An 11,569-nucleotide genomic window follows, 5' to 3' on the forward strand; every position below is an offset into this window, starting at 1 on the left:
GAAACCCTTCCCATATCATTCTCTCATTAAAAGTTTGGATCATCATTGTAAAGCTGAAACTCTTTTAAGAAAAGTTGATAATATTTAACAGCAGGACTAAAAAATTTTACAAAATAACAGCAATATTTAAAAGAAATATGCTTTATCCCAAGTCACACAGAATTATTCTGGTTGCACAACACAATGCTTTTCCCTTGATCAAAGACTTACCTGATTTCTATTTTACTTCAACTCGAGCCAATAATACCTTGCCATTTTATTAAAACTTTTATCCAGCTCCAGCCTGTAACAGTCTTGCCATCAATGTCTCACAATAAGCCATGAGAACTTTCTAGATTACCCCAAATTATCCTAAAAGTCAAGGAAACACAAATGAATTTTATTATTGTCACCTGAGATTTTTTCCTTAATTTTATTTTTCATATGTCTCTGTCACAGGATCACAATAATTATAATAATCTTTGCTCATTGTGCATATGATTATATTCTTAGCAGCAGTACCTTCCTAAATGCTGAAAAATCTATTCTGTATTATGGCATTTTTCATACGTATTATCAAACCTAAATTCCTACAGCAATTAAGGAACTAGAAACAAAAATAATTTTTCAAATGTTAGAAATGTAAGTACATGATTTTTGTCAATGAAATTATGTGGATTGGCTGTAAACCTCTCTGAACAAACTGTTTCTCAAATTTATAGTATTATAATTCTACTTTTCCGAGTGTTGATATGATAATGCACATCATTCTCCTCCTTAGAATCAATATTTTGATTATTTTGTGGGTTATAACTGATGTGCAGTCATCATCTGAGTCACTAAACACATGTTGCTTATTCTTGCTTCTGAGATAGCTTAAGTTAAATTTCCACACAGTGCTCTTTGGTCAGCACGTTACATAGGATCTCTTGTATAGCATTGAAAACTTTTCTCTCTAATGTGTTTATTTTTCTCATAATCTTTGTTCAAGGATCTATTTAGGCTTGACTTTATTGACCTGTTTGAAAAAAACCAAATTCCCTAGGTGTGGGTCTTGCTGCTATGTTCTTGCAAAACTGTTTGGCTTATATCTACTTTGCATCTCTCAGCAGTTTTTATTGATATCTCCTGGTAAACTTTAAAAATTACACGACTTCTGCAGGATTTTCTTCATTTTCACACAGTGCTGACAACCAGGCATGGTCCATAAGCTGTGAAAATGCTCTGGTAGTACCATTTATTCACTGCAGCGGTCTCATCATTCCACGTGCCAAGAGGGCATTTTCAGCAGCACTTGCAGTCTGTACCATATCTCTTGTGTGGTTTCTATATGGACTCACTGGATCACGCTAAAGCCCAGAGAACAGATCCTATTAAGCACTTTGCTCCATCTTTGAACAACAGCATTTACCAAAAGAATCAAAATGTGTTCTGCATAAGTTCATTTCCTAAATTCCATCAGCTATTTCTGCTCCTGTAATGGCCATCTGGTCATATATCACTGGGGAAGTGTCTGCTTCAAAAGCAGCACTTTTCTCTTCTTGAAATCACCTTGCCTCACTGCCTTATTTTTGTTGCTGTCATCAATATCTCCTCCCTGGACTTGCTCTCCTGCAGTCAGATAAGTGGATTATATCTAGTCAGCTCTTTCTAGGTGTAACCAGCTGTTCTCAATCAGTTCCAATGATATTTCTAGATATCACTGGTTGATATTTCTAGAGAGCTAGAAATCTGCTGGAATAAGAAATCATTCATTTTATTATGTCTATTTTGTCATACAATGCTTCACTGCTTAGCAGCAAAGTAGTACCTACTGACAATTCCAGTTCAAGAATAAATCCTTTTGTAACACTTAAAATAAGTCTGTATCTGATGTTTTACCAGTTACTAATCTTTTTTTAACATGAACACTTCTCTTCAAACAGAATGTCTACCATTTTTGTGATGCATGTGGGCATTTGGGAAGCTTTCTAGTATAGATATGGTTTTCTTATGGTACAGAAGTTCAATTTATCACTTGTAAAACAGACTCACAAAAGAGGATTCTGTCCCACTCTCTTGCTTAAATGTCCAAAATAATCCCATCATAATTGGACTATACCAATGACAGAAATACAAAATTCTGGCATGTTCCACTACCAGTATTTTCCAGGTAACCATGGTTTTAGGTGTCAAAGTTATACTTCACGAGCATAGTTGATGTGTGAAAATCAGTCATTACAGCAAGTTCCATTGAAATGCACTCAGCATGTATCATCACAAGCATTAGAGATTTATGTGCTCCTATTCCAAGCAGGCAGATTTCAAAACTAGAAAGTGACAATGGCTCTGGGCAGATTTCGGAAGGCCAGTCTGCAAATTCATGCTCTGCATTGGCAGTTCATTGGCACATGTATCTTCTGAAGCTGTGCAAATAATTCAATTTCTTCCTTATGAATTTGGAAAAATGTCCACTGGCTCCCTCTTCTTATCTGCTTAGCTCCATAGATGAGACATTTTTTCTTCAAACCCCCAATAAAACACTGTGTGTATTGTAAGCTGCACAAAAATTTTGCAGCTCAAGTAAATAAAAACAATAGTAGCAGATGTACAAATGAAATGGTATCCAACTTCATTTCACCAACCATCTTGGAAAAGCAACTCATGCAGAAAGGTTATTGCACACAAAAAGACTGAGTTACATAGATAAATCTGTTTGACTCAGAATTAGCAATTGTTATCAAGCTGGTTAAGCACTGCTCGGTAAACACAGTTGGTCAAGTGCCTGGAGCCATCAATTTTCCCACCACGCACACTGGGATCAAGACAGAGAACAGAAATTGAAAGGCATAGGGTCTTCTTTTCACCCAGAATTATGTGATTACTCTTTCCTATTCCTCCTGTGCAGAGGCTTGGAAAGTAGTACAGAAGGGCAAGCTCTCACATATTGAATATGCAAAAACAAATTATTTGAGTTCTTTAAAGGGTGCAAAGGCCATCTCACAACTGGGGTTTCTTGGGATTTTTTCCACTATTTATTGACTTCCTGGATAAAAATGCAACTCCTCCTTTTCTAGGCTCTGTTTTGGCATTAGAATAAAGGAACTTGAAAATAAAACTTCTTTAAATTGAAATACAAACATCCTCTTCAATGCTTAATGCAGTGGAACAGACCCAGTTTAAAGTACAATCACATTTAGCTTTCCTGAGGGCCCTCATGTGGATGGATGAGCTTTGCACTGATATAGCCAGTTCTGATCTTGCTTGTCAGTATTTGTTGAAAACTTTGTCAAACAACCAAAGAACACGGAAACTTGATCACAATAACCTGATAACTGCAGGTGTAAATCAACATGGCAACCCATCCAGCATTGTCTCAGCCTTCAGTGGCTGCACCTCCACAAACACAGGACCAGGGTCAGCGGTCATCAGTCATGAGTCTCACCATGAGTTCTTTATGAATTAAACTATACATATGGTGACTATGTATTTTCTTCCAGTTCCTACCTGGGTGCTTTCTACAGATCAAGCATATTTTAACCCAGTGTAATTTTTCCAGAATTTTATTCTTCAGAATACCTGATTAGCTCTTATTCTTTTGAGCTGTGGGTTCTGCTATTTCTTTTAGGGTTATACTGCACCACCATTGTCAACTAGGTATGCTCATTCCATGCACAGGATAATTTTCAATAAGGATTTTTCTTTGATCCTTCTCTCATGTAACCCACTGAAGACACCTAAAAGTAGCTAGTCTGCACTCCACACTCCTCCATTTTTGACCTACCATTTTACGAAAATTTTTTTAAGTCCTCCATGTGCCATCAAAGAATCATAAAATGGTTTTGGTTTTAAGGGAGCTTAAAAATCACCTAGTTCCAGTATCCCTGCCATGGGCAGGACACCTTTCCCTAGACTCAGAGCCCCATCTAACTTGGCCTTAAACACTGCCAGGGATGGACATCCCCACTGAAGAGAATTAATTCTTTTTAGAGGAAACAGTTGCCTGCTTTTCTCTTGGTAACTTGAGTTCAGCCACATCCAAAGTTTTATTGTGCTTTTTATCTTTCTTTGCAAATGGGTTGTGATTTTCCTCTAGTAGCCCATTCATTAAGTGCTTTTCCAAACCAGTGAATCTCTCCTGGCTCAGAGATGACCATGAGCCAGGTCCAGGGCTGGCACAGCAGATTATGAAACGTGAGTCACTGTCCTGCCAGGCAGGATGGCAAAACCTCTATTAACACATCTTGTTAATACACACAGAAACCTCTCCCAGGTTTTCCTTTCCTATCCTAATATGCCACTCTGTCTTTTATTCCTCACTGTCTCCTCTTCCTGCCATAGGGAAATTTCTTATTCTGACAGTTCCTATAACTATTTAATATCATTGACCTTTAGTTTGAGGATTTTAGTAGAAGGGTTAGGTATCACCACTCACTCCAACTAGTGCTCTTTCTGGCAGTCCTCAGGGAAGGTGATTCCTCAGAATCTGTCCAATATTCACAGATCTTCGGGTCCTCCTGTGGCCATTATCTTTTTTATTGTTGTGAAATACTTTAAGCATCTTGAAGCCACAGCAGTTGATGGACTGGATAAATTTATGCAGTTTCCCTTGGAACTCTGGGGCAGAGCTGCACAGATGTGTCCACTGCATGAGCAGTCCCCCACTGCTCTTTGTTTGGTTTGAGCCTTGCTCTCTTGAGCCTCAGTCCGTGCACTTTAGCTCTCCACTGGCACAAACAACACACAATCAATTCTTATAGGCTTTACTCAGTGCCTTTCAAGATTTTGCCATGTCTTTTCCAGACTGAAGAGTCCTAGTTTATTTAGTCATCTTTGCTCACCCCCTTTGCCTTTGAATCCTTTCTAGTTCCACTGTATTCTTCCTGAGACAAGGGGATGAGAAATGCATATTTCCCATATTAAATAAAGGAAATAAAGATAGGAGTGAACCAAGGTTATTTTCTACTTTGTTCTTTAATCCTTTCTTGGCAATTCCTAACATTTTAATTGGTTTTCCACTAAAAAAAAAAAAAAAAAAAAAAAAAAAAAAAAAAAAAAAGCTGCTTATGATTTGAAGGATCTGTCAAAATTCCAAGATCTTGCTCCTGAGGGCAACAGTTAACTCATAGTCCATAAACATATAACCTGATGCTGGGGTTTCTTCTCCTATATACATATTTTGCCACAGTCTGCAGTGGCAGAGTTACAGCAGAAAAAAATGTGGGAGTCACTGCACTTCTAACTCTCCATTTCTCCAGTGTGCATTTGCAGCATCCTAAAAAGGGCCAGAAGTGGGGAGTGCTCCTCTCTAGCTCCAGCTCCAGAGTAAAACAAATGGACTTAGTCCAGCCATGGATTTACAGTAAAATGGGATGAGGCCACAGACATGGGTATCAGGACAATTCACATCCCATCTCCTTCTCTACCAGGTGAGACAAGAGTGAGCAGATTCCACCCACATGCCACCACTGCCACAGAGTTCACCAGTTCCTTTATGGAAGATATAAAACAAACACATCAAAGACAGCATTTTGACTCAAGAAGAGCTTAAAGTCTTAGGAGACAAAGGAAGGAAAGAAAAGGCACATGAAGTGACCTTACAAGGATATGCAGCAAGTCGGAGAAAAACAAGGAGAGGCAGATCCACCCCTAAGCCATGTAAGAGTCCTTTTTGCTGCCTACTCTAAGGAGAACAGAATAAACTATTAAGGGAACTTGACAACCACTTGTTTCTCTAAAACCAAAAGAATTAAGCTGATAAGTAAAAAGAAAAGGTTTCTACAGAGAGGTAGCTTTTCTGCTCTTGCCACTCAAGCCTCCAGCCAAAGTCACCCAGAGGCAATCTCTGCTCTCATGTCCTGCTAGACAAAGGATTGTCCAACACACATCAAAACCACAGACATGGAAAATGAATGGAAACTTTGTCTATAGGCAATAGGAGAGAGACTAGAAAATTTGGGAAATAAATAAACTTATAAATATTTGAAGTACTCTTTTTTTTTTTTTTTTTTTTTTTTTTCACTCCTCACTCTTCTCTCATACCCTCCCTATCCTCCCCCACTTTAGTATACTTAGCAAAGCGCCTGTGCCAAGCAATTTCAAGTGGAGGAGCCGTGGCAAAAAATTTACAACATGAAGGAGCCAAGAAAACATCTCCATTCTAAGCTGCATGCAGGCGTGGGTGGACTCAAGGTGTCATATCAGGCTGTCAAATAAAGTATGAGCGGACAATAGTGAATCAAAACCCTTTAAATGAATTGTTTTGTTTTCCCTCTCTGCCTGGTAGGTGCACCTGTGCTCCAGATGATATACATCTTTGTTTTCCTGCTTAATATTCAGCACATGAGACACATGCATAGAAAAATAAATAAAAGGGAGGAAAGCAGGAGGAGAAAATAGATTATTTTTTTAAGTGCCTTCAGAATTAAATTTTAAGGGCAAGGTCATGCACACAGGAGGCTGGAAAGACTGGGCAATTACCTGTGAGGTTTGCATAACCAAGGGAACTAGCAGGTAGGAGATGGGGCACTGAAGACTGGGGGAAAGAAGCTGCATCTCACACTGCCAGAGGGACCACGGGTGTTGGATAGCATAAGCAGGTGCAGGAGTGCTTCTTAGAGTCTAATGGGAAAGGGATCTGTCTGGTGTCTCTTGTGATTGCAATGCATTTCCCCCAAGATGCAGCTGAAATATATTGTTGCTTCTGTTGTCCTGGTGCAGGTGAACATGCATAAAAGACTGTAAAACTAGTCAGCTTTTTCACAGGCTGAAATCTTGACAAAACAAGCTGCCATTGTATAGAGTGAAAGTAATAAAAATAGGAGAGGGAAGAAAGGTTTCTGCAAACACAGGCTCCCTCATAACTGTTGAATACTTTTTTTCCTCTTTTCTTTTGCTTGTGTGCAGTGTCAGGAATCAAACTGAACTCTACTTTTGACATCAGTTCCTGCTAGATGTGAGCAGTGAACTTGCCCTGCCCTCCAAGATAAAAGTTTAAAAACCTGAAATGGAAGCTGCTCCTAAGAGCAAAAACTGTTAAAACAAACCAAACTGGAGCTGCCTGTGTTGGTTTTTCCCTTTAGGACATCACCTTGGTATTTTGCAGTGATTGCTTAATACCCTGAGGCCCTTGGATGCTGGAGGGAGGGATCCTAATTTTTTTTTCTGTTGACTTCAGTAAAACCCTTTTCTGAATTAAACCTAGGAGTTTAGTTGGCTTCCTGAAGAGGTAAGTAAATTATTTTCAGTATAATTACTGTTTAGCTGTAACTAAGCTCCTTTAAAAGGAGGTTATATAAGAGAAAGGTTTATAATATAAAGTTTATAATATATAAGCTCTTATATAAGAGAAAGGTTTCTAGGCTTTGATTCCCTGTAGCCTCCATACTGAAAGCTCAAGTCTAACAAAGCAAGTGTAAGCAGCAGTGCCACATGTGAGAAATCTGTCCTGGGACTGAGGAAAAAATTGTCTATAGTTACAGGTCTTTGTTTTGATACACACCAAGATTTAAGTTAATTAGTCCTGTACCTAGACATCCCACCAAATCACTACTGCCAATCTGGTTTCTTTTTCTGGGATCCTGAATAAGCATCCACCCACATCACCCCCAGCATCTTACACCTTTGCAAGTGCTCACCCCTCAAGCAAAGGACTGGGTGAGAACCACCAAACTGTCTAAATTAACTGCAGAGAGCCAAGGAAATGTGACTGAGCCATGCTCTACGTTAAGAGTAAGTAATGTTTCTGACAATATAAAGGCAGAAAGATTTGGAAGGGATGTAGTTATTAGTATTCATTTGGGAATAAATTGCATCTGAAGCTGTGACCTTCAGCAATGTGCTATGTTGAAACTAAAATTGATAATTATAAAGCTGATCTATGGACTAATACAGTAGAAGCCACAAACATCCTTATTGCATTCAGATGGCTGGTACCATGCACTTGGTGACAGCCAACCTTTATGTTCTTGTCCACTAATGAAAGGGTCTTTTGTCAGAGAAGGACACTGAGTCTTTGGAAAGCTGCCTTCCATAGATACATCCTGCCCTCCCCACAAAAAGTTGGTATTAGCACTAGCATTAGTGCAAAAATATTATAGTACAGTAACAAAATACTGGGTCAGAGATGAGAGAGTTCATAGTAAGGATTTTCTCACTAACAAAATGAAAGTTTCAATATTTCACTACAGAGAGCAGGGCCCAACAGAAGTACACCCCCTCTTTATCACTTCAGGAGGCAGAGGCATTATTAAGGTCGCTGAAGTGTAAGGATGGCAAGCCGGAGGCCTGAAATTGTGCTTCTGAGTATTTAAGAACATAGGCTTTTAAAGGAGTACTAGCAGGTAGCAGCTGCTTTGAAATACACATATAAAATGACAGAACTGAGAAGTAACATTTTAAAGAGAGACATAAGATGAACCTAAAACAAGAAACCTCTTTCCACCTTGGAGTAATATGTGAAGATGCATTTCAAGTGTTCCCAAATCTGTTCACTCCATTACATGATAATTTGTAAGGAAATGAATAATTGTCTTGGATTTGGTGATGGCAGAGCCTCTGGTACTGTCCAGCTGAAACTGCCTCCTTACTTTCTTCTACTTTGCTGTCTTTGGAAAGTTTTTTCCATACTTGTCCTATGACGCTTGCATTTTTCACTCTCCTAGTATTAACAGGAACACACAAAACACTCAGTAAAAAAAATTTCAAATCCTGTTGAAAGGCCTTCATTAAAATTCTATTAATATCTGTTTGTCTCACACCGTGAATAAATTGTTGACACTTCCATGCTCTTCTAAATAAAGACAAAAAAAAAGCACTGTCTTTCTGAAAAACACTTGACATGTAAGAACAGCCAAGTTCTTGATAGAGCGCACTATATTTTCACTAAGGGCTCCACTGTTGAATATTCTGGCAGCTTAAGATGTTCATCTAAACAGTAAATGCCGCGATAATGGATGCAGCATTTCACAATTTAGTTGGGGTTCTGCCTACACAAGACACAGTTGCTGAGAAATGGACAGATGGAAAAAAACAAAATATTTCTTCAGGCCCCTGACTTTCATTAGCTTTTCACTCCATAACCCTTAGAGTGAGATAACGAAGTTCCAAATAGGTTGGAAAATTATCCAAATTTTGTAAATACCCATGTATGTACAAGTTTTCTTTCTTCTCCCCTGTCCCTCCTGGGTAGCACAACTTCTGCCCCCATGTTAGGGGAGAACATAAATGGAATCTAAGTGGCATTTTCTAGCAGCACTACCATACGCCTTTAACATTTTTCAGAACAACAGGAAACCCTTCCCAAATCAACTAGCCAACAGTTTCTTTGAAAGGACTAATCTAAGCAGGAGAAACTGAATACAAGCCAGGTGAGTCAGAGGTCAGGAGTCCTCTGTTTCACATCAGATGTAAGCGTTCTTCACAAGTCTGTATGTCACATAAGGGTCCTGCTGCAGTTTTAGCCATTTGAGAAACAACATATCTTTCCAATGCTGAAGTTTGCACAAAAAAATTCATCATTACAGAGAAGTGGTGCTTTGCTAGGCAAAATCAGAATTATTTGGCCTTAACAACACAGCTTCCCCTTACCTTTTTCAAACTTTTTTACATCTCCACTTCTTAATTTATCTTGTTATCCACTTAGAAGAAATCCTCTTCCATATTTTTCCCCTTACCATTCTTTTTTCCCCGTCTCTTCTGCTCCACAGAAGCTTCTAGTTTAGCATTTGTGGTGGCATCAGCCTAGCCTGTGATAGAGCTGTGATGGTCCAAGACTGCTCCAAGAGGCCTTAATGTATTTTTTTTCAGCAGATATTACTAGATCTGAAGTCTGATTCTTTTTATTGCTCAAAAGCTTAGAGTATGGAGAGTTCCTGTGCAAACTCTCCTACACTTGCAAGCAACTGGTGCAGAGGTCTGGCAGATTTGAGATTAGCCATGGAAACTGCAGAGCTAAAGCTAAGAAACTTTTTAACCACAGATGAACATGAACCCTTCAAGGATGCTCACTTCTGACCTTTACACTAACCTGAAGAATATGCTCAGTGAAGTTCTTTCATAACATCTAGCTCTACAATTTAGATCACTAGTAGGACTTTGGTGCCAAGCCAGGGAAAATGTCACTTTCCCCATTTAAGTGTTTCCCCATTTATGTTGACCTTAAACAACTTCAAATACAGAATTTCCAGGAGTTTGTGAATAATTCTCCTTAGTACTTTTAAAGTTGGTCAAATTTCTCACTGTAAAAGTAGGCACTGCACCTAATTCCTCAGATCCGGCAGGGTTCACTGTAAATATTTCCAGTCCATCCACACACAGTACTTTAGCCTTGGAGATATTTTTCCTCATCAATTAGTATACTGCTTCTTTTCAGTGTTTCCAGATATGAATTAAAGGAGCATCATGTTCCCAGGCTATTTCTCAGGAAGGTTTCCTTGCAGAGCAAAAGAGGGGGTGGAATCATGGCTTAAATCCTCCAACATGTTGCAGCCAGAACAAAGTAAAAGCAAAGCAAAATACAACAAAAATGGGGGAAAAATATACACCTGACACTTTTAGCATTACAGGGGCCAGAAAAAGCACTGGACTGTGATTTTTCTGAATGGTGAGACAAGCTGCAAAATAAGGGGAGGGTATTTTATCAGTAGTAATGTAGTCAGCATGGCACTGCTCCCCAGTGAAGCAGCCAAAACACTTGCCCACACAAGAGAAAGGTGCTTCAAATCTGCTCTGAGCTGTGTTAATCCATGTATGTAAGTGCCTCATAGCCTAGGACAGTCACCTCACGAACTGGCCCTGCCTGAAAGCTGCAGAAAAAACAGGCACATAATAACAGAAAAACATAAAAGATTGAGCAGAGAGAGAGAGAAGCATCAACACTATTTCTAGGTACATGCTTGAACAACGGAGCAAACCAAACAATTTTCCCTGTTTCATTACACCTGAACACAAAGAGAGGGATCCTGTGAATCACTCCAAGCACCTCCTCCAGTGGTGCCTGAGGGGCCACAGCACAAGACAGAACTGAGCCAAAGAGAGACAGCCATTAAAAGATACCTAAATCATTAAATCTTCATGCTCATGTAGTGATTTAACCCCAGAGCCTTGTAAGACAAACACTTCAGCACATTATTTTCACATTTTTCCATCGTGCCCACTACATTGCCTCTCGTTATTTTTGCAAACACAACCAGTATTTTGTATTCCCCAGTTCATTCATTCTTAATGTTTGTGATTCCTTTTATAAAGCTTGGAAATAGCACTTCTTCCTCAAAAGATTTTATCTTTTTCCACTTGGCCAATAATATTTCTGCTGACACAAGGTGAAAGCCAAGATAGCTTTGGTTTGTTTGCTTCTTTGCTTATGCACTGACATCCCTGATCTTCTTCCCCTGTAGATGTCAAATTAAATGAGAACCATTAGCATCTCTGGTGCAGGACACTGAAAACATGTGTATAGCCTCATCTCAGGAAAATATGAGAATTTTCTGCTTTATCCTAATGTCTTCCTTACATTAGAAGGTAAAGGAGAGGGATTCATCTCACCTAACATAAGTACAAACACATGCAACTTAGATTTCCTTAGCAGACACAGAAAGTAAAAGGGTCTCAC

At 39.1% G+C, this 11,569-nt stretch overlaps 1 long non-coding RNA gene across 1 annotated transcript in view; it reads right to left on the reverse strand.

Annotated features, from left to right (window-relative positions):
- The window catches only part of LOC110483364 (uncharacterized), a 161,283-nt gene that overhangs the window by 30,313 nt on the left and 119,401 nt on the right, over positions 1 to 11,569 (reverse strand). The window lies entirely within an intron of this gene.

The sequence above is a fragment of the Lonchura striata genome, chromosome 2, assembly GCF_050655825.1.
Source record: "Lonchura striata isolate lonStrDom1 chromosome 2, ASM5065582v1, whole genome shotgun sequence".
Lineage (NCBI taxonomy): Eukaryota > Metazoa > Chordata > Aves > Passeriformes > Estrildidae > Lonchura > Lonchura striata.